General features: G+C 39.6%; 1 protein-coding gene across 4 annotated transcripts in view; it reads left to right on the top strand.

Annotated features, from left to right (window-relative positions):
• wasf1 (WASP family member 1) overlaps window positions 1-24,619 on the top strand; it is a 66,578-nt gene that overhangs the window by 634 nt on the left and 41,325 nt on the right. The gene's annotated exons all lie outside the window — the stretch shown is intronic.

Genomic DNA, 24,619 nt, shown 5'->3' with positions numbered 1-24,619 from the left:
CAGTGCATCATGCAAAATGGGACTTTAGTAACGTTATGTTATCGCTATTAGCACAGCGGCAACTTACCGTCATAAAACCGAGTCACCGTGTTGTAACATTAGACTTCAACTGGAGCTGCTCGACTAATAACGGTCCTGGTAATTTAAAACTGCCTGGCCATCACTGACTCCCACGTTTACCCGGTGTACAGTTGACAAATGTGGCAATGAGAACAACGTTAGGCTACCAAAGTGGTCAAAATCCCACAAAGTAGCCTACCTACCAGTAGCATTTTTATTTTTGAATGACTAAAGGAGGAATTGGTAATGGGACCGCTGGGTGATAAATTGCAGCTGCACATCTGCATGAGATCCCGCTGCAGCGTCTTGACATAGTGAGTCTGAAGAATATCACACTAGTGAGAAAAGCAGAGAGCAAATATTTGCAATGCTCCCCAATTAACCCAACGTGCACAAACAAATAAATAAAAAGACGTAGAGTGTGTTTTATTTGTTAGCGAGTTTGTGGAGTGGGCAGTTTGCTACAGTGTCATGAAGGGAACCACGGGCAGTTAATTTTATAAGAATGCATTGATTTGCCTCTGCGAGGCAGAGGAGAAGGAGGACAGGGGTTGGGGTCTATTCCAGCCAGCTTCGTTTGCAGTCATGGGGGGATGGTAAGCCTTCAGCCCAGTGAAAATCATGCTCTGTGAAATCCGAAACCTTCTTTGTACTACTTCAAGTGCAACAAGAAAAGTGGGCACGAGGGGCATCGTCGTTTTGTGACCGCTGTGCAGTAATCAGCTTTTATATGTAGTGACAGCACGAATATGTTCTTTGATACACAGGAGGCCGGCTAATATGGGCTTTGCACTTCATCAAAGTGAGCATATCTTTTCTACAGTCTGTCCAGTTGAGACAAACTAAGAGTTGGGTCTTTGGATTGCTGCAGGTAACTATTGCCTGCTGAGTGGCCAGCAGCATATTTCATGGTTTGCCTCTTTTAAAAATGCAATAGTAAATGTAAGAACAGCCTGTAGTGACAGTGTGGGTTCAGCTTCGTGGTTGATGATGAATGAATCACCTTTAGAAACATCAGCTGCAGAGCTATTGCTAAAAATCCATGTATGCCACTGTGGATGCTGCTTCTGACAGTGGATTAGTGTGCCTCTGATGTGTTAAAATAACAAATACAGAGCGAGGTAAACTAGGGTTTACATGTGATGGCAGGAATTTAATAATTATTCTTTTTTTTTCTAATAAATAGTGAGGTTAAAAAAAAGAAAGAAGCTATTTATCCTACAAGGCTAGACATCTTGTCCAAATCAACAAATGCAGAGCTCTGTACACTCACATTGCCTTGGCTGTGATTCAGTGGAATGCATAAATAAGACTTAATTCCTCGATTTGATCAGAAGCTGCATTAATAATTAATGCAGATAGAGAAGATGTTGACTCTTTCCAGATGACCTTAAATATTTACCTGTTATATCAAATTAGCCCACATCAAACACACACACACACATATATATATATATATATATATATATATATATATATATATATATATATATATATATATATATATATATATATATATATATATATATATATATATATGAGAGAGAGAGAGAGAGAGAGAGAAGATCTGTCATGGTCCTGTATGATGGCTGGAGCAGAAGAACTCAACTTCAAGGGAAATACTACTTTAGTCTTGTTCTGATCAACTGTATGTGACCTGAACTGCAGATGAGTAAAATTTACAGTAGTGCAGTGAATGTCACCAAGACTCCAGATGAATGGATATCTTTTAAAAACGTTTAAAAAAAAATCTGTAGGTTAAGAGCATATGGCAGAAACAAAATGGTCTGTGGGCCATTGCAGCTGTTAAATATATCAGCCTGCAGGAGTGGCCTCCAAACTATCACATGACTGAGAACTATAGCCTAGCTTTCATAAGCGCTCTGAGGGATCATGCAGGGACCATTTGTCATATTGTTTGGATTCAGAGCTGGCTTGAGGACATAATCCAGAGACTGTCCCCTAACCACCGGTCTGATTCAGCCTCAGTGGACATGTCTTAAAGGATGTCTGATGTGGTCCAGACAAGAGGCAGTAGTTCAGTTTGAGGCAACTTCTTTTTAAAGCAGGCGACTTTCTGACCTTTATGTTATATGCATGTCTTTTTTGGTCCTGAAAAACGTCATGCCAAGGTGACAAATACACAGTTGAGGGCTCTGTTCACATTGGCCGCTCTTTGATACATGAATATATACAAAAGTTTCTCAGTTTTGCTACAGGTGTCTCCTCAGAATAGAATCGAGCCTATTGCCATTTTATGTTATGCTGTTTGTGAACTTTTTGCTGTGAGGGATGACATTTCATCAGTGTGCACTTCTCGTGCTTTTTTATTTAAAAACAGCCTCCTGTGGAGGCTTTTGGAAGTCTATTATTTGTTGACAATGCTCTGATCCTCTGCCAGTCTTTGACTTTCTCATGCTAGCAAGAAATCTCTTTCTCCTCTGCTGTCTTTTTTTAGGGTCTTTCTTTTTGGTCTTTCTCCTCAGAGGAGGAGAAGGGTGATAGGGGGACGCAGAATGACAGGGGGCATAAGGAAAGAGTGTGTAGAAAGAGAAAGGAGGGGAATAGATGAGAGTTAAGTGAGTGATGGGTGCCTGGCATGAAGAGGCGAGAGGAGGTGGTGGGAGGAAGGTGGGCTAGGGATTCTGGGAAAGGCAGAGAGCGCAAAAATGAATGCGAGTGTGCGTAATGTGTAATGCCAGCTTACGTGCCATTTAGTTGAGCTACAGGCAGCCCTCCTATCTCCCAGCTGTTAGGATCCTCCAGAGGGCCCAGCACACAGGAGCTATTGTTCTTCTTGGCCAGGCCCACAGCTCTATAATACTGCTTCTGTCTGCAGTGTGAACTGGTCTGACAGAGAGACACCAGTGCACGGTTAAGCCTCCCTGACTGGTGCTCCTTGTGTCTTACTACCACTGCCTCCACCACTTCCAAGAGTTTACACCAACTGCCTCACTGTATTTCTTTAACCATTTCTTTTTAACTTGCTTTTCTTCAGTAGGGGATGCTGTCCACGTTCTCTCCTTTATTAATTTTTTGCTTTGCTTCCATGTCTTAATCCAGTCCTCTGTCAAACTCCAGGGATGGAAGTTGTCATAGTGTGCCTTAACTCAGGACTTACTGTTGTGCCTCATGGCAGATAATGTTTTGCTTTCTTTCAGTGATGCCACCCTGGAACAAAGGTAGAACGCCATTTTCAGAAATAAAATACATTACTTCTATTGAGAAGAAAGGCTTAATATCTCCAAAGATATATAAAATCCAAAATTTTGATCACAGAGCACCATAACTTGATCTTTAGTCTTAAAAATCTGCTATACCATGTCTTTTATAAATCTGGCATAGTAAGTAACTCTCTGCCTTTTGTCTTTTATCTTCACACAAGGGAGGAGAGGGTGTTGACAGGCTTTCTTAGAGTTGACAAGGTAACTCTGAAAAAGACTTGCCTGATAGTGCCAGAGGGACAGTCAACTGGACAAAAAGAAAGATATCACAACTGAGTTTAAGGGTACCCCTTTCCCATCTGTAACGATCTGTTATCTGTCTTTCCGTCATCTAAAGCTGAATGGAACACAAGGCGTTATTCCCTTCAGTTTATTTGCCTTCGTTATATCTACACAGCACGCTGTTGCTGCCACAGCTGCACAGTGTTTAAACACATGCAAGAGTTCTCTCATTCACTACATCACTTGAGGCTCTGACGAGTTTTAGAAAGGATTTGTCTTGAGTTGAGACTGTATTTCATATCTGTCAGATGCAGCTTGAGGAATAGGAAGTGTATGTACGTGCTGTCTTAGCAGTCTATGGTACAGAGCTGATTAAAAAAACAAAACAAAAAAACAAGCAAGTAAATAAATAAATAAATAAAAATATAAGGAAAAAAGGTTGAAGGCTTGAAATTCTGGCTAAAAATATTTTGTCAACTTCCAGCTCATAGAATAACAATCATGAGGTCTTTTCTGGGCTCACATGCTGCAAATTTAATAAAGAATCCTCTTTGGACTTGACATAATAGCCACGCATTTGGGAAATGGAGCACCATGGTGTCCCATGACTGACCTGGCTTATTCTGCCAGCTGAAAGCCAAAATCGCTACACAATGGGGTAAACTGTGGACGGTTGAAGCCACTCCCCTGGTGTCAAGTATATGTTTGGAAGGTAAATGTAGTCTGATCCCTTTCTCGGCACAATGTAGGCTTCATCTGCTTTAGGAGCAAACTGGATACACGGTTCTCCCTGGGAACTTTAGGCTCAGAGACTAACAGTGTTTGTATTTGTGCGTATATGATGTCCAGAGTTGGGGGTTTTCTAGGTGTTTATATTGGCAAAGCAGTTAAATTGTAAGTTGCCTTTTCTCAATTTAGATCACCATTTATTTTTTTCTGCCTTGTTTGCTACCATTAGTCAGTGCTGCTTTCTGACTTCAAAACGATCTCCTCAGCTGCACTTAGAGCATGTGCATATTTGAATGCATTTGAATATTCAAAGTTAGGCAAAATAGAGCCATAATGTTTCGCACAGAATAAAAATATAATCTCTTCTGTTTTACCCGTCTTCCTCATTTTGAATACGTGTGTTCTTTTTCTGTCTTGATTTCAGCCATATCTTCAGTCTCCTATTTTTGTCCATTTCACTGATTGGTTCTTATTGAGCTGGAATGGCTGATGCCCTGGTCATTGTGATCATGTGCGATGATTGATGGAGGCTGAAAAATGGAAAGCAAAAGCACCTTTATCACAGCCACAGCTTGAATCTCTCTTGTCAAGACTTAGTATGTCTGTGTTCAATTACAGATGCACCGAATTTTCATCAGGATTTTCATAAGCACTCATTTTTCTTCTCTGTTTCTCTCCCTGTGGTGGAGCAGGGAATACGTTACCATCAAGAATAACGAAGAAAATAAGAGATGCAGATGAGATTTTCTCTTGGGCGTATTATGTTTTACACAATTTCTTTAGATCTAGTTCAGGATTATTGTTACCCTGAAGACTACCATGTTTGTTAGAAGTGCTGCTGCTATAAAAGATCTTAATATTATAAAATGTTATTTAAATAGTAGTCTTTAAAAGAGGAAAACAAAGCCATGGCTAATAAAAAAAATGCAAAAAGGGATGGAGGAAAATGGTGGGAAAAGAGGACACAAATGGAGCAGTAACCTTAGTGTACACCTTCAGTGTGTTTGTCCACTGTTTCACAGCAGGGGTGCCTGTGCACACAGGCAACTGCTGCTTTCAATTAGAAGCCAATATTTGGCTGTTCATTTACAGCTCGCAGCAAGGATCCAGCTCTGCTTTGATTTGCATGAGGCCCAAGTACAAGGCTTGTCTGATTTGCACTGGATGGAAGCCCAGCAGAGGCTGTGAGTGTAAGCTGCTCTTCCCTCTCAGATGGGACGATCGGAAGTGGAGGCTCGCCTTTCCTTTTGTCTCTGATGGTTAGCAGCAAATGCCAAATTCAATTAAATCCTCTGCAAGAAACCTCCTATTCAGTAACCACTTCATCTTTTTTTCTTTCTTTTTTTTTAAATACATGCTTATCATAAAGCGATTCTGTCAGTCCTCCAGCACAAAAACTGCTCCAGAGCAGGGGTCAGATGGAGTTTAGGCATTTGTTACTGGCTGTAGGATAGGGCGTCAATGTGTGAAGGTTTTGCTTCAGTAGAATCCTATATGCTGTAATTTTCCTGTAAAATTCATTGCTGTGGCCAGAGGAAATATGGAGGTAGTTATTGATTGTGATTATCTACTGTCAGGCCTCTCTAAAGTAGAGTAAAATGTATCTGATATGATGCTGAATCAAAGTCATTCTAAACTGCCAAGCCATGGGAATGGTCTGAGATGCAGCAGTTGCTTACATAACAGTCTTTCATTTATAGACACATGCCCACAGCTAAGAGCGTGTCTAGGCTCACTGTTATGTAAGAAAGGGAATACGTTACCAGATGTATATGAACATCTCTAATGTTCATATACATTAGAGATGATACATCTTGAGATACGTTATGTTTCTAGACTAACATTACCAGTATGGATTATTTATTAGTTGTACATCTAGAGCAATAGGTGGGGGATCAATGTGTGTGTTTTTTGCTTTTGTATCACACCTGACATCACGCATATCCTGGTGCATTTTTATTTATTTATTTTTAAACATTTAGTGCTGTTGAGTGGGTCACAAGATGGCCGATGTGTGAATGTGATTCATTGCCTCAGAGGTCAGAGTGTAGCCAGCCAGTGAGCTGTAACTGTGAACTGTCATCCGCTTGACATAGCTACTTACTACTCCGCTGTTTTTATGATGCAGGACACTGATGGCTATGGTCTGCCCATTGCAGAATTAGTTTGAGCTGAGAACACAAAAATGCAAATAGGACTGTGGCAAAAAGAATACTGATGACAGTTATTTCAGTCGGTACTTTAAGCTGAAACCTCTAATGTGTTCTAGTTCCACGCCATTAATATAGTGAATGACATAACAGATTGTGCTAGCTCACCACGGCAGGAAATTCTGCTCTTTTCCTGCTGCAGAGAAATGTTAATTTTGTTTGTCGTGTTGCAACTGGCTGGTTGACAGTTCCTAACTTTATCAGTACAGTATGCATTTCTATTCAAAATTACTTGCTCTGTCAGTTGCGTTTCCATTGCATACCAATATCAATAGAATACAGTCAACATGGCAGTCAGTAAATCTGCCATTTACACAGGTATAAAGTAAGTTCTTAGAAGGTACTTGCATATTACACCTGAATCCCAACTCTCTTCTGCTATACCTTTATTAAAAACAAAACAAAACATAATTCTAGCACCACACCTCCCCATTACATGAATAAAGGCTCTTTGAAGACCTTAAAGGCTACCTTTTATCTAGGGGTGGGTTTTTATAATCGATTCATCGATTAAAATCGATTCTGGCTTGGATAACGTAAAATCGATTCATTAAAATCCTGAATCGATTTTTTTAATATAAATTTATTTTGTCCGAAATGCCAGAATCTCTGGTGACATCTCACAAAATTTCAAGAACCACCAAACAGTAAATGAGAGCAGGTACAGGGATTCTGCACATAGACTTAAACACACAGCGCGACCCGCGGATCAGAATCAGTTAGATGTCGCCTTTCTCACAGTCGGGGCTGAAAGCCGACAGCTCGCTGATCCAGGTCCGCGCTTTGTGTTCACGCCCTTTATGCGCTGATGCTAAAGCTGTTAGTTTGATCTCTCTCCAAACAATATTGACCGAACCAGCAGCAAAAGAAGATCCAAACGCTTCACATAAACATCGTCATGAATTCACTCTTTTACTGTTTTGCTTCCATTGCGATGCGCAGCTCTCTCTCTCTCCCTCTCTCCCTCCCCCCCCTCTCTCTCTCTCTCGAACAGTTTCCCTTTCTTCATTATTCGCTTGCTTGTTACGCACAAGTCTACTGTTGTTTACAGCGCTGTCGGCCGCTGTTTTTTTCCCTTTTACATTCTTCCGAAAAGAAAGCCTCATTTCTGCTGTTCAATACTGAACAAATTTAAACTTTTTAATATTATTCAAAATGCAAAATGCTTAGCCGTGTGTCTAATAAAACCGCTGTAACGTCAGAGGTAATGTTCATTAATTAATGGTTTTCTTTCGTTTTTGATGTACTGCAGAATATTTTTATAAAATCCCAGGCCAGGAAAATCACCTTCATGTTTTTCTGTGTTTTATCTTCAGCTACTTTGACACAAAGGCATCTGCTGTGATGCTCACACCTTGGATAAAGTCTTGCGAGTGTCAGCTTCCTTTTTATAGATACAAAAATATGTAAATGTTCTGATCTGAATTATACTTCTGACTGTCAAAATTTCCCAGATTTAAATCGAATCGAATCGAATTAAATCGAATCGTGGATCGAATCGATTTGGGACCTTGTGAATCGGAATTGAATCGATTCTAGAAATCAGTGACGATACCCAGCCCTACTTTTATCCCTTTCTATATTTTCTGTGATATGTATACTATTAAGGTTATTTACATTTATATTTGGATTAAACGTGGCCAAAGCTTCAGATAAACTGAGGGAACACCATGCACACCATGGATAAGGTAAATAAGAATTATTTTGAACTGTGAATCATGCAAAGCTGCCCTAAAAGTATCCAGAATAAAATGATGGGACTAGAAATTAGATCAATGGGTTCACTTTAGCAACTTTATTTTTTTTTCCCCCCATAAGTGCACAATGAAAATAAAATGCATTCACTTTATCTTGCCATCTAGGGTGTAGATGCAGTGTACACCCCAGATGGCAGGTGTTCAGGCTAGTGCACCAGTTGGATAAATAACATACATATATCTGGAAGGTTTTTGTTGCCGCCTGAAATTTTACTCCCAAATTTAAAGACGTTTGCGTGCCTTTATTCCAACCTATTGGTGCAAGGTGTAAATTCAAATTCAGTAGCACAATGGTCACATTTAAAAACTGTCACAGAAATACATACGGACCACATGAAACATCCGTGATAACCTGGAAAAGTTAGTTCTGTGAACGGTGGCATGTGGACTGCAGTAATAATGGTCCTGTTGTTTTGCAGGAAAGGTTATTCAGCCCTTGTTTAGGCTCTAAAGCAATCCATAATGGCAAGAGCCAAAAAAAAGAGTCAATCGCTGGGATGGTGGGTGATCACTTAAGGTGCTCTCTGAGTATTAAATTTGATGAAGATTTTCTGTCATAATCTGCACTCCCTTCTGAGCTGCAGATTATGACATATAGGAGATGGGTATTCACCAAAGAATGTTGTCTGCTTGTGTTTGCTTAATCAGCCTTATAGCTGGTTAAATGCCAGGTCATTATTTGGATTAGCATAGCGTGAGCTGCCTGGAGGAAAGCCATCCTCCTCTATCTAAAGAGTAAAGAGGCAGCCCACATAGGTCCTTCCTGGAGTGTAGGATAAGGTCAAAGAACCATTTTACTTTAGTGTGTTTGGTTGTATAAATGCTAGCGGCATCTTGAGGCAGAAGTCTAGTTTGCGTAGCCTCAGGAGGACAGATGGGTGCTGACAGACAGACCTGGCCTCGGCACTTGGCCTGCTGGAAAGCTTTTTTCTTTTTTTCCCTTAGTTTGTCTCGCCTTCTTCATTACAAGCTTCCTGTGTGCTTCCTGTCTCACTCACACCTCTCATCCACTGCCTCTCACATATATATTATATTCCTCTCTGTCGTGTCCTACTTTACATAAGCAGAAGCTGCACATTCACTGCTGACTGCTTTCGGTGAAGCTCATGATTGCTGGTTTTGCGGTCAACATTAAGTCGTAGTTGTACATCAGCCATGTCTGAAGGATTGATCAGATTTAAAGTGAGTGCAAGGAAAGGTGACAGAGAGTAACGGTAACAGAGAGGAAGCAGAAGAAACAAGGGCACATGTTGCCTAGAGCTTTATATATAATTTTCCCAATGCATAATTAATTAAAAAAAAAAAAAAGAATATTTGTAGTTTTTTTTTTTTTTTTTTTCAGCCAATTGAGCTATTTAATTCGTTTAAGTTATTTAATTTAAAAGCTTATTTTAAATTGCCACTATACTACCATCAAGGTCTTAGTCTAAAGCAGGGGTGTCAAACTCAAATACACAGTGGGCCAAAATTCAAAACTGGAACAAAGTCGCGGGCTAACTTTAATATTTATTGAAAATAAGAATGAATCTTTTCTTATGGACTCAAATAAGTTTTGCTGGAAAACTGAATATGGAACAAGCAAAGCTTAATACTAAACAATATATATATATATTAGCTGTATAATACCAGTAGGCCAGCTTTAATAGTAATTTGGTATGGCTTCGCGGGCCAAATGTAATTAGGCTGCGGGTCAAATTTGGCCAACGGGCCAGAGTTTGACACCTATGGTCTAAAGCATGACTAGTTTAATTGCCTTCATTAGAACATACATGCTTACTTGGTGAGTTGTTTATTGTATTTAGCTGTTGCAAACACCTGACAGTTACCTTCTCACTTTCTATAGACACCTGCAACAAGCAGGGGGGAATCAAATTTATTTCACGGTTTTCATAACATTATTTTTCTGATTTAAATTAAATAAAATTAGTTCCTATATAAGTTAAACCATATTAATCTTTAAAAATGTATTTAATTAATTCAAGTTATCAAATTTAAAAGATAAGTTTATATTGTCAGTGTATTACGATCACGGTTTGATTCTAAAAGAGTCACTGGTTTCATTGCTTTCCTTAACACTAACATGCTTACTTCGTGAGTTGTTGTATTTTGTTGTTGCAAACCTGTCACCCTTAGGTTTATCATTCATTGACAAGGTCAAAAATCCCATTTCCTGATTTATTTATTTATTTTAATTTTTAATATCAAAAAAGAGAGTGGAAACATAGAGTTGTTCACACCTTATTATTGTTATTGTTATTATTGGTTTTTTTTTCAATGTTCAGATTTTTTTTCCTTGCAACTGAAACAGAGAGCATATTAGAGATTGGAATCGAGAAGCGGTTCTTGTAGAAAACCAGTTCATAGTAGTTCAATTCCTTTGAATCATTAGCCTGCCTGTCTATTGATCCTGCTTATCAGTTCTTGCACTCTCACTATAATCAGCTGTTTTCAGTTCGAAAGTCAGAGGAGGAAAATAGCGAGGCAGTCTAGAGCATGGATATGCACGTTTATGTTTATTGCACAAAAGGGCGAGATAAATGGTAACGTGGTAAAGTAGAAAACTGCATCCAGGAAAGAAACGACCGCATTATGCTGCTAACACAAGTTTGTTTTTTTGCAAGCATCTACTAGGTCGGCATGCTAAGCTAAGCTAGGCAAGAACCCAGAGTAAAAGCTTAGTGATTGCCGACCCCAGCAGCCAGACCCTTAACTTAACAAGTAACAAACAGATGAGCAGTCAGGCTGTAGCCTCTCTTTCTACCTGTTCCCTTTTCTAAAGCAGATTCAATGTGACGGTTGCTTTTTTGTGCTTGTTTTCATCTTTGCTTTGTGCGGTTAGGTTTGTATTCTACCAGGAGAAAGATCTTCGAGATGTGTGTACTCATTAGGAATTTGTGTTGGTCAGTGCGGTTGTAGCCTCAGGTTTAAATGGCGATTATGAGATGGCGTGTTTCAGCTGTTTTAAAGAGTAACATGAAAGAGCAACATGAAAGTAATTTAACAAGTACTATAACAAATTACATTTTCCCAGGAGTAGTTAAGTGACGTACTGCATTACCCTTAAGAAAAGCGTTTTGTGTAATATGTGTAATGATGACTTTTTTTGAGTAACGACTCTAACAGTGATCACAACAAACAGGGGAAATACCTCAACAAACATGCAAACCTTTGACGCACAGCATGCAACTAATTTGCATGAATATAATTTCCTTATTGCTGCTTGGCAACGGTGGTTATTCTCAAAATGGAGCCGGTGAGAACTTAGTCTGGAATCAGTTGCCAGTGTTCTCGGCTCTTACTGGTGACTGGCCAGTCAGCCTCCCTGATCTTCTCTTTCATGCATGTGCAATATGGGCACAGCACCATAAGCTCGCTCACAGCCACATGCTAACATGCTAGCATGTGTTAGCATTTTCTTCACTGTAAAAAGGCACAAAATTTGCCAAAGTAAACACAGGCAGTAGTTGGTGCCGTTCTAGAAAATTTTCCACTAACCATCAAGCTGTTCAGTCGAAATGCTGTTGAGAGAGTGCATTAACTTGAATGTCTTATTATTCCTTGCAAATACCCAAATTTTGCTTAGTTATAGAAAATAGAAGAAACTTATTTCCCCGGGCTTTGATTTGGATCACAAATTATTAAAATGCATTGGGGAGTTTAACGAACCTTGTTCCTGAGTCTGAGCTTACTTGATTAATATATGTAGTGTATTTACTGCAAGGGGCCTCTTTTCCTGAATTTCTCCTGCATATCTGTTAAGGGGCGGAAGACACTTCTATGTTTGCAAAGTGAAGGGCTCTTATGTGTGGGAGGGAGAGCTGGACTATTAGTTTAGCTTAGGAAGTGCTTATCTAGTAGCAGAGGAGCATCGAGAGCTCTGGGTTGTCGAATGATGCAGTGGTGACTATGATTGACAAGGGCAGGGTGTCTCAGATATCCTAACACACACACACTCTCAGGGGTGCAGTGATGAGGAGGGTGGCAGAGAAGCCAAAGTTTGACCAACCGTAATAGATAACAAAGAATCGTGTGGGAGCAGAGATAACGGCTACTATAGATTATGTCTCTTTCTTATTCGTCTGTTACTTTTGCCTGTGTAGAGACACACACACACACACACACACACACACACACACACACACACACACACACACACACACACACACACACACACACACACACGCAAGCCTCACTTATTGCGGCTGAGGAGACTAGAGGCTTGAAATATGCCCACCGATAAGAAGAGAAAAAAACCCCAGAAGCAAACAGGTAGAGGGAATACGCAAGTCAGGGGCTTTCTACCTGTCGGAAGAATTGGATTTTGCTTCCCTTTCAAGATGTGCCAACAGGAGACGAGCAGAGAGCCTCACAATGCCTGGTGACAGCCAAAAGAAAGAGGGAGAAAAGGGACCAAGAGGTGCTTTGTCTCCCTCATCTTTGTACCATTGTCACCCGTATTGCTTTCTCTAGAGACAAGAAACTGGATTTTTTTTTTTTTTGATCTAATGATCAAATCTATATGGATGACTTGTGTGTGTATGTGTGTCCATGTGTGTGGATGCAGATGGAAGACAGGATTGTGTCTGTAGACCAGCATGCACACAAGCGCTCCTATTCACTGAATATAGTGAACTGAATCATGCAGACACCTTAAGTAACAGTCTGCCATAATATAAAAATGTCTTCTCATTGCTTGGAAAAACTGCCTGGTAAGCCTGGAGATTACCATTATTCAATGTAATGACAGAGTAAGTGAATGACCAAAGCCTTAATTGAGTCAAATCTTCTATAGTACTGTTAATACAAGCCTGTTAGACCACATTTTATAATTTGCTTTAGCTTCTTTTTTTTTTTCTGTAGAGATTCATTCTTTCCTCCCACCCAGTTGTCTAGATTAGCATCTACCATTTTGACTTGCAGAGGGATTTTAAAATCGTCCAGGATTAAATGTGTGCGTGTGCATAAGGTGGAGGAAGCCAGTGTGGTGGTCATGAGATATCAGAAGGCACAGGTCAAAAAATGCCTGCGGCTGACCTGTTGACCCCTAATGAGCAAACTGTTTCTATATATGGAAAAGGGCCTAAAGGGCAGTGACTGGCCTCTGCCTTCTTGGCTGCTACTGTAGGACCACCTATTACTATCATTTTTTAGGTTTAAGATATGTATTTGATACTGTAGTTTATTATATCCTTTTGTTTTACATCTGTTTAATGACTAGTTACACTTTCAAGGTGCTCAATTAGTGTTTGACCCAAGTCATACTGACCCATGTGGCTCTTTGTCGTTGTTTACACAAATGCAAGTCAGCAGTGAGAAACAGAGATGGGCAGTAATCCGATTACTTTTTCAAGTAACAAGTAAAGTAAGGGATTACTATTGCAAAAAAGGTAATTAGATTACTGCCACTTTCCCGTAAGCACGCTGCATTACTAAAACCGTGATGATTTTTTTTTTATTTTTTTTTTGCAAGTGTCTCTCATGACAGTGACGTAAGCGAGTGCGATTTTCATGGCAACAGCTGTGTGCAGATCAACAACGGATAATATATCGAGTGCGGGAGAGAGTATGAGCGTGCAGCATTTAAAGCGTGGAAGTACTGACCTTACTTTGAGTTTGATTCCGTAAAAAGTGACAAAAACATTAGCGTCCGCTGTTCACTGCGTGGGAAGAAAACTTATTTTTACAGCTAAAAAAAACCCCTAAATGTCCGAGCAAGCACAGAGTACGCTGCCACGGAGTGGGAAATTCACAGACAAACTCGCGGATTCTTCAGTAATTAGTTACTGATTACTTTTTTCAAGTAACGTGACCAACACTGGTGAGAAATGCATTATGTTACGGTGTCAAGTAACTTGACACTTCTTTTTGGTAAGTCAGTTAAATTATATTTAAACACTGATTATTTATTTCTAAGTCACAATTAGACTGACAGTAGGGGTGGACTCAAAATTATATCAAGATATTTAAAGGAAATGTGCAATATTGATATTCATGATGAAATTTTAAAAAATGGTGATGTTTTATTGGGGAATGCAGTTGTCAAGCAGAAGCATTTATTTGTGCAAGCAAAATGAAGTGTATTTTCCAGAGCTGTTGGAGAAGTATGTTGCAAATTTGCATTACAAACAACTCAGTTTGAGACTGGCAGGAGACACAGGGTTGTGTTGGGAAGGGCATCAGTTCAATAAATTTTGTTTATATAGTGCCAAATCAGTCATCTCAACACCCTTTATATTGTAAGGTAAAGACCCTACAGTGATACAGAGAAAACCCCAACAACCAGATGACCCGCTATGAGAACGCACTTGGTGACAGTGCATTCTCATAATGGGAAGAAAGCTCTGGAAGAGCCAGGATGAGGAAGGCAACATGCTGCAACATGCCTGATCTCAGACATCCCTGGCTCATCTCATTGTTTGTACTGGAGGACGTGAACACTTGGGGTCGCAATGTCATTGCTGTGACACTTTTATTTCACATATAAATTTGATATGACATGGCACAACACTAGTTGACCGTCCCTGGTTTTGGTAAGCTACAGTGTGAACAAAGAGGATGCAGCTCATGGCATGCTTGCTTGAGGAATGTATCATTAGAAAATGTTATAGTTAGCTGAATCAGTTAGAGCTTGCTCAAATGAGCACTTGATATCACCCCAGTGGTCAGCCCTGCTGTTCTGTACCACTGGTGCCGCCTTAAGCCTCCTCACAGCAAGGGCATCTTCACTAACCATCATTGTTCTGGTCTCCAGGCGCCATATTCTCAGAATCATCTCTCATGCACAGATACAAACACTGACATTGCACACAGCCACAAGACAGCCCATGAGAGGTCTGCACAGCTGCTCTGGGCACTGTCTGATCGGTCTAGTTTAGACCACAAATCTGCCTTGATTTCCCTCTTGCTTCTCTCATATAACCATTTCGCAATTCCTGCCAAATGCTACTGGGTTCGTTGAATGGTCTTGAATGGATGTTACTATTGTTGTATTCACAAACACATTGGTTCATGGTAGGTGTGCCTTGTGCGTGCATGTCTCAGGTTGTCTCAACATATGAAATTTGCATAGGAAAAAAATTATGGAACTGGTTGTTTTGTTTGGTTTTTATTATGTAAATTTAAAAAAATTATTTATATAAACTTTGGAAGTTAAAGACTTTTTTTTTGGCCTTATTTAAACACATCTCACTGTACTCAAGGCAGTGGTGCAGGAGAGACTGACTGAAATACACTTTGCCTCCAAGCTGTTTTACAAACCTCCTCTCGTCTTTTCAGTCTCAGACCATGATGCATTCTTAGATGTAGATCAAAGGGAATTGACAGAAGAACAGTTCAACTATAGTGTGCTGAATTTGGACTTTTGCACCAGAGGTAGGTAGGTAGAGGTGTGATGCAGTGATCAACATGAAAATGTGAGTGCTTAAGGCGCAGGCGCAGCATAGCAGGGTGCCATATCTTGTGATTCATGTCACTTTATTTTGAGAATAACTGCTTCTGACTTGTTCTCCCCCTGGGGTATTTATTTCAGTCAAATGAATGTGAATTGGTATGTTGTACAGTACTGAATAACAATGCCTACTGTACTGCAATATATGAGAAAAATTGCAGTATCAATGAAATATTAGCTTCTACTGTCCAGATTTTTTTTTTTTACTTCTCCTCTCTGCCCTAGAACACAGAGGCCCTGTTGTAGACTCAGGGATTGATCTCAATGAGAAAAGATGATCTCTCTCCTTCTCCCCTGATACCACCCACACAGCTTTTTCTTTTTTCTGCCGCAAGCATCCCCCTCTCAGCCCACCTCATATTCCCCCCTTTTTCTCTTTCTCTCTTTGTCTGGAGACCCTCTATTTCTGAACAGAGCTCAGAAAACTTTAAACTTGCAGAAGAAGTTATGGTTCTTCTGTGAAAGTCTGTCCAATTTTATTCATAAAGAAGATACCTTAAAAAGGGCACACCGCTATACATGAGCTATACATTGCGTGGTACTGTGTACAGTACTCTGCAAAGGTCTTGAGACATCCATTTTCCTAGAATAGCAGCAGTGAATTATTGAAACATGTGAAAACATAAATGGATTTATGGTATATAAGGCAAAAACAGTTTGAACAATTCTAATAAGCTTAAGAGTGAATATTTGGCATGACCACCGTTATTCTTCAACTCAGTTTGAACTCTCTTAGACAAACTTTTTTATATTTTCTTTAAGTATTCATCAAGGCTTTCTCCAGGCTTCTTGAAGGACATTCAAAGATGATCGCACACTGCTTTAATAATGTTGAAGTCCAGGCTTTAGGAAAGGCAACTCATGGCATGTTTTTTTTCTGTTCAGGTAAGTTTTTAATCCATAGGCATCATTGTCATTCTGAAAAATAAAGTTGTTGCCAGTCAGACACTTTGGCATTGTATGAATGATCAAAGAAGATCCTGTTTTGTTTTGTTTTGTTTTTTTGTTCAAAGTCCAAAGAAAAACTTTGAAAGACCCTCAAAGTCTAGAGAACTATTTCTCAAGACCAAATGAAAAAGTCTGCCTCCTTGGAAGCAACATATAAAGATAGGAGGTTCGGCTCAAAACTTTTGCACAATATTGTTTTTAAAGAAACCATGTCAGTCTTCTTTCACAAAGAATCTTCAAAACAAAACTATGAATAGTGAAGATGGAGTAAATATAATGACTTGGCATACATTTTTTTTTAAAAATATAACAACATGACAAAATGCACAAAAAATAAAACTATTTTTCAAATTTGTCATGACTTTATTTCTTAGAAAGCTAATGTATGACCTTTTAATTTTTTTTTTCTAAAGAGATTTGGATATGCCATTTGAGAGACAGTCTTGCTCTCCCATTCCACAAATTGTGCAGACGTCAAGGACGACGCCATAGCAGATGTTACCATCAGTGAGTGATTTCATTGTCTGAAACTGAAACATAAAAAGACTGTAAAAGAATATTAAAATTATGTCTTTAGTACAAGAAGAAGAGTTCAAGAAGTCACAAAAAGAATGAGACCAACACTAGAGAAGATGAGAATAAGCCTTGGTGTTACAATGACATGCTGAAAAGAAATAAAGCAGCACCTGGGTTTGACCAGTAATCTAGTAAAGCAAGAATCTGTTGGGTGGGTGTCTCTGTTCTTCACTTTTCCCAACAATTGATCCATTTCTCACTTGGCATCTGTCTTGCTTTTGATCCAAGGAAGTGCGATGTCGAGTTTGAAGTTGTTTGGATGTCTATATTTTGGCTAAATGTTGTTTACTGTGACACTTTTACAACAGTCAGAGATGCAGCTTGTGAAATGGCATGACACTCAACCGTATGGCACACCAGCCCGTAAGGGGACCTCCAAGGGCTGTCAGACTTCACCCCACAGCATTGTGTATCGAAATGTGACAACCAAACTGAGCCCGAGGTGCCAAAAGTAGTCCAAATGCGTGCTGTGTGAGAATAAATGTTAGCCTATGTGTGGAAAACCAGGCCAGATAATGTTTTATATCTGGATTGTAGTTCAAGAGTGTTGAGGATTCCAACCAAATATTGGTAGGTCTAATCAGTGGTGTGTTTTGTTGACAGCTGGACTGTTCTGATCTAGCTTTTTCTTGAACGAGAGCTGCACTAGTGAAACATAAAACAACAGCTCTTGCTAGGTGTTGATTATTTTTTTATGTCATTGTCATCTTATTGCAACATCACTGTTATTATTTAGGAAATCATAGAGTTAGTCACTCCTACAGATCTGAGCCTATCATCACTAAAATGTGACGTTTGGAGACCATCCAAACAGATGAGAATTGATAAGAATGTTGCGATTCCAATTCCATTGTTGATATCATTTATCAGTCACCACCATCTCTACGCAGCACATCAAAGACATTACATTGTTACACTGATACAACTTATGTGTCGCTTAGTCGAATGTTTGTGCATGTTAGAGGTATTTCCCCTCTTTGTTGTGATGTGTGGGGTCATTACTCAAAAAAGGTAAAGTAAAAAAGGTATTACACATATACAGAACACTTAAAAGTAATACAGTACATTACTTAATTACACCAGGAGAAAGACATTCGTTATATGACTCGTTACGTTACTTTTATGTTACTCTGTAAAATGATCTGAAACACACTGTCTCATAATAACCATTTAACAATATAAACCTACAGGCTACAGCCCCACACACCAACACAAATCCCTATCCGCATGAGAACATGTATATCTTTCTCTTAGTATTTAAGTATGAACCCAAAGCCAAGAGCATAAATCAAAAATTAAAACCAGCACAAAGGGACTTCAAAGCGTCGTCACGGTGATTCAACTGTAGAAACATGACCAGGTAGAAACAGAGGCTGCAGTCTGACTGATCATTAGTTTATTACGTGTTGAAGTTCAGCAGTGGCTGGCTTCACCGTGAATGGCGGTTCAGCATTTACTCAGCTTTAACTTCACTTGGCTAGCTTAGCGTTTGCGTGCTAGCTGTGCAGGTGCTCCTGCTTTACCAAGGCACTCGTCCTTTTTTGCAATTAAATTAAAAGTAATCTCCATATCCACACTGTAAACTGTGCCACTATTTTCCTCCGTCACAGAGGAGCAAGATCGTAGCAAGAGTGCAAGAACCGATAAGAGAGATTGAGAGGCAGGCAGACTAACGGTTCCAAGGAATTGGACTACAGGGAAGTGGATCTCTACAGGAACTGGCTACCTACTAATGGCCAGTCAATATTAAGGCAACAAAAACGTAAAATTAATCGGGTCAAATGCCTTTTATTTTAATGTCTAACGTTTTCTCACTCTCCAAAGTGAGAAAATGGTTTTGATTTATTTATTTTGCCCTCCCAACCAGCTTTTAAGCTGGATCAAATATATCTACTCTGTGTTGGGCTTGTAAATTTGTATGTGCTTCTAGTTTTTGGTAATTTTTTCTTTCTTTTTTTCCTTTTTAAATGTTAGTGTTTTTAGTTTTAAGTTGACTGGGGTGGCTGCTCTGGTAACTGTGTGTGCATGTCCTTCACGTCTGTATGAACAACAAGGGAGTTAGTATAATGAAATTTCCCTCACAGGCCAAACAAGCGCAGCTGCACAGTGCAAGCATGCAGACATTTATAATTGAGCAGCGGGCTTTCATTATTCATACCAGTGGGTTTCTGTGCACTCAGCAGATAAACTTCTTTGAGTCTGTTTGTTCATCAGACACTTTACTCATTGACGCTGGCACACAGATGTCCATGAATATTTAGTTGTGCATGTCTTACAGTAGGATAAAGCATGTTTGCTAAATGAACGTCCGAAGGGATCAAATCTCTTTGTAACCAATCACAATGTGGCCTGTGTCCAGCTGCTCAGTCAGTGTAAGGTTCTTCATTGAATAAGATTTTGAATGTAAAGAATAGTGGACGGAAACTCACTGTTGAGTCAGTGACTTCTCTTCACAAGCGCACCGACAGATAACGCTTGATGACAGGAACGTTTCGGTTCTTTGCTATCCTCTAGGGGCAGTTGTGGTTGAGGTCTTAGAGCGGGCTAGAACGAGTTCCCTTTAATTGCATCATTGGCAGGCGAACAACTTGCACAGCAGTGTGTGTGTGTGTGTGTGTGTGTGTGTGTGTGTGGCGGATTAAGGAACCCATTATACAGCCGCTATTTTGTAAAGGGAGTAGTACATGCCAAAACCAATGAAACAACAAAATCTGGAGGGTTTTTTTTGGGCCTATGTGCATATTTAAGATTAGAAATTGTTTATACTTGACGATTCAATTACTTATTGATTATTATCAAGACCTTTACAATCAATTCAATGTTATATTAGATGGAAATTGTTAATTCTTAACAAACACAAACTGCAGTTTTTTGTTGTTGTTTGAAACAACTCTTGAAAATTGTTCACAGCTACCAGGCAGCATCAGTACAGCTCAGAAAGTCAGCCAGCGAGTGGATATGTATCATTTGAATACCAGTGTTCCAAGATGCTTACCTTGATCAAAAGGATATGCAGGGCATCATGGTAAATGACTGCCTTGCTTAAGTGTACATGAAAAAAGTCCACAGATTGACCCGGGGTCCAAACAGCTGAGCTCAGATGAGGGAAAACCACCAAGGAAGCCTTCAGTTTGAAATAAAGTTTGCACCACTATGGAGGAAAAGCTTTTGTTTATCTGCAAATAATACAGCATATCAGACAGGATAACATGAGAAATGGTGCAGTCAGAAATTCAGTTATTGAGACGAGGAAATAAGCTTATTATCTTCCCTTATCCCTTGCCACAAGCACTCTAAAGTTTCCCACTACCAGCAAACCTAGTTAGCATAGCTGTGTGAGCCAAAAGTGACAGCACTGGTGCTGCAGGTGTATTTATAGCCCGACAACAAGAGGTCTCTATGTGTCTGTGTGTTATAGCACCATGCTGGTGAGGGCCTGCAAGGTGACAACTCACCCCAGAAGGGGGATGGGGGTCTGCTGATGCATAATTTTAATTGGGAGGATGACACACTGGCGCATGCCATGATATATTCTGCCAACGTGATCTGCTGTGATGGGTGAGTTGAAGAATTGAGGGTGGGGAGCAGGGGCTGATGCATGTATGCGGTTATTCTTGTGATGCGGGCCTGCTATTTGAATACATGCTTTGATGAGAAACTCCACCGGTCTCGTAGGTTGCTGTCAGAAGATTGCAACATCATCAGGGTATTTGTGCATTTTGTTTCATTTTGTACATATGATCGCTCCTCTGGCTACTCACCTCATCTGTCAGGCTTGACAGTCTGTTCCCACCAACTGCAGCAAAGCTTTAATAGGGGGTTGCTTGAACAGGCACTCTTTTTATAAATCTGTAGGCATCTTGCATCAGACTCGCTGGTTTTTCTGTTTCAGAGTGTCACAAAAGTTGTCTGAAGCAGGCTCTTAACCCCAAGATTTGATTCTCTATAATCTGATAAGCACTTTCTTTGAAGCATATTAAACCCTGGACACTCTGGTTAAAGGGGAGGTGTCCAGCTTAGATAGGTCACCTAATCAATCCTCAGTGGTATTGATTTTAACATTAGGCCCTCTTTCCTTCAGTATTTTATCACTGATTTGAAAAAAATCTGTCTTTTTGTTCCATCTCTGTACCCTCTGATTTACTTTACTGCCTAAAGAACAAAGTGAATTCAGAATTTTATTCTTTATGTTAAAAATGTAACAACATTTCAGCTGCTTTAAAATGTGTTGCAAAGAGAATTTCAGTCACAACAAATGGCATTTAAAAAATTAATAGCTGGATGATGAGCCAGATATAGTACTGCTCCTGTTAACCTCTGCAGCTGTTAAAAATGTTTTTTGTTTTTTTAAATAGGCTAAAGGAAGAAACAGACCTGTTGATAGAGCTTGAGCTCAGCTTTGCCCAGTTATTTTATTTGCCTATATTTTCTTTGGAAAATGAACTGCAGTAGCTTTCTTGCACTGCAAATCTGCATTACTGACTTAAACCAGCTGTTATTAAGCGTTGCCAGTTTGAACTCCTAACCCAGTGCCATTGGCTTGCTGAGGCTGTGCCAGCTTCACTGATTATATGCCCGTGTTTTATGTTTGCAGCTGTTCTTAGTTCATAGAGAACTCTAAGAATACAGCTGTAGTTCCCAGAGTCACTGAACAAAGGACAAAATGTTCAGGCTAATTTGACACAGAAAATGCATTAATTTTTAAGCTGTAAGAATCAAAATGCTCTGAAGCTGCATTTTTAAATCCCAAGGCCTGGTTGCAGTGACTGGTCTATCTATTAAGACTTGTCTACAGACTTTATGAGCTGCACCAACCAAACTTGTAGCTAGTTTTAAACACACCTGGTCATGACCATTCATTCAAATGCTCATGTCACTATGGCTGTTGCTTAGCAGCACACTCTGTCTTGCTAATTTGTCATTTTTAATTTGCAGCAGGATCAATGCAAAAAGAAAGTAAGATGTCACTGACACAGAAATCGTAGATCTGTGCAGTGAGCACGAGAAATCCCTCATTATACTTCCTGTGCAAAGTAGTGCCTTAACTGGCAAAGATCCTCCCTGGAAACATCAGTACACAGGAAATCTTCAAAACAGAGTCTAACAGATTGGTTCAGTTTGTCAGTATGAGAGTTTTGTTTTGTTTCCTAATAGATGGCACCATCTATAGGCGTACACCTATAGATGGTGCCAGTGGTATAACTATTATGCTGGATTTAGAACGCCAGATTCATTAGCTAAATTGTTGACCTCCACAGGTGACTGGATGTCAGCATGTAGATACTAACTCAATTGCAGTTTCTTTTCTGTGCATTTAATGTGATAGCACACAAATAGGATGGTCTGAAGAAGTACTGAATTATGTTGCTTCAGAAATAGAAAAGTGTTATGTGTAATGTACAGATGAAAGATGTTTTTTATTAGCATACTAGGAATGCAGAGGTTTCATCCGGTGCGTAGATTTTAATTATAGCTTGGATTTTACTCAATACCATGCTGTTACTGCAAGCTACAGTTCCAAGGATACTGATCACGTTAGGGCTGGGCGATATATCGAGTTTTTAAAAAATATCGATATATTTTCATACGAGATATAAGATGTGACAATATCGTTTATATCGATATAGTCTATGTTATGTTATAATTATACTTGTGGAGCCGCAGGTTTGCCTCTCTTTCGTCCACTTTTGTCTCTACGCAATGTTACTCTGCCTCGCCTCTCATTCACTGAACACAACTCCGCCTCCCTCATAGCTTCACCTGCAGGCAATGACAAGATGAAAGCGGAAAATCTCCGTTAGCGAGTTACCGTGCGTGGGGCTGGACGGCGTCAACGTGTTAGCGAGCTAACCGCGCTAGCGAGCTAACCGCGCTAGCGAGCTAACCGCGCTAACGACATGCAGCCCGGAGGGGCTGCACGGCCTAAAATCCTTTCATTTTCTCAAAAATCGTCAGTGCGCCTTATGTATGAATTCTGGTTGTGCTTACTGACCGCGAACCGATTTTATGTGGTACACAGCGCTCAGCAATCTGTCAAAAAATGTTTTAATATGACTTTGCTAAGCTACGGAGCTGCACCGCTTGATGGATTGTCGGAGGATTACGGCTACCGGGGAGGAGCCTCGCGGAGTGATACGTACTGTGTGTGTATAAGGACCACAAATGGCACCTGTTCAGAGACGTGGTGCAGCTGTGAAATCTGTCTCTTTGTTATTATGCTCAGCGTCTATTAGTTTACATTTTGACTGCACAATTGTGAGCTTTTTGTTATACACAAAAACAACATTGTTTTCTTTTATTTATGGACCATGATTATTTAATAAATGCTGATAATTTATTTTTAAGTAATTTCTTCATGTACATCTACGCTGTATGTAAATAAAAGTGCCCGTGTGACATCTGGGACACAGTGTGACTAAGAACTCTCTTTTTGTTCTCAACTTATGGCTTTAAAAAAAATATCAAGATATATATCTTATATCGCCATCCAGCTAAAAAATATCGAGATATGAATTTTGGGTCATATCGCCCAGCCCTAGATCACGTCATAGGGAAGTGTTAAGTTGAACGAAAGTAGAATGAACATTTTGTTTATCCACCCCCACCACCCAAAAAACATCAACCAAAGTTCATACTAGCTCAGTCAAACTGTTAATCCTAGAAATCAACTGTTAAAAAATCTTTTTAACAAAGAGGATCCGAATATTTCTCTTTTCTTCGTACTTAGGTCAGTACGCTTGTGGATGAAATAGGAAATTGCATATTGTTTGGAAATTTCAAAAAAGTTACATTTAGAATCAGTGCATGAGCGCATGCAGACTCTCTATGTGTGCCTTGTGTTGGATTCTGTTTCATGGTGATCCAGCAGAAAAATCAGAGTTCAGACCATGAATTTTACATCACTTAATGATGAGATCTCTCTTGAGACCCAGGCAATTTGCTTTCCTTACCACTGGCTGGCTTCCTTATCGCAGCTTACTTTAGTCATCTTGTGATTTTTATTTATTTATTTTTTAAAAATATATATATTTTTTAAATATATATTTATTTTTCCCCAAACTACTCTGATGCAGCTACTAATGGCAAACTAAGACTCAGCAAATTGGATCAACGCTGGATTTTTATTGTTTTTTTTGTAAAGAAATGCAAATTCTGTCTTATCTGAGGTTTCTTTGTATTCATTTAAAATTCCTTGTATAATTTACCAACACACAAAAATCATCTTGTTTTCTCTTACATTTTTATCCACTCTTATCTCATAGTGTATCTGATGGTGTAGTCTGGCAGTTCTGAAAACCCTCCACATAAAAGGTCTTTGACTAGCTCCACATTGAGGGGTCGGGAGCTATATTGTGCTGCAGTGTGAGTGAGTAAATACTCCATTAGGATTCATTAGAGCCTTCAGTTGGACTCATTGTTCGGGTGCAACGAGCTGCACCAGAGGAG

The sequence above is a fragment of the Aulonocara stuartgranti genome, assembly GCF_965226115.1.
Source record: "Aulonocara stuartgranti genome assembly, chromosome: 15".
Taxonomy (NCBI): Eukaryota; Metazoa; Chordata; class Actinopteri; order Cichliformes; family Cichlidae; genus Aulonocara; species Aulonocara stuartgranti.
This window is presented reverse-complemented; position numbering and strand designations above follow the sequence as displayed.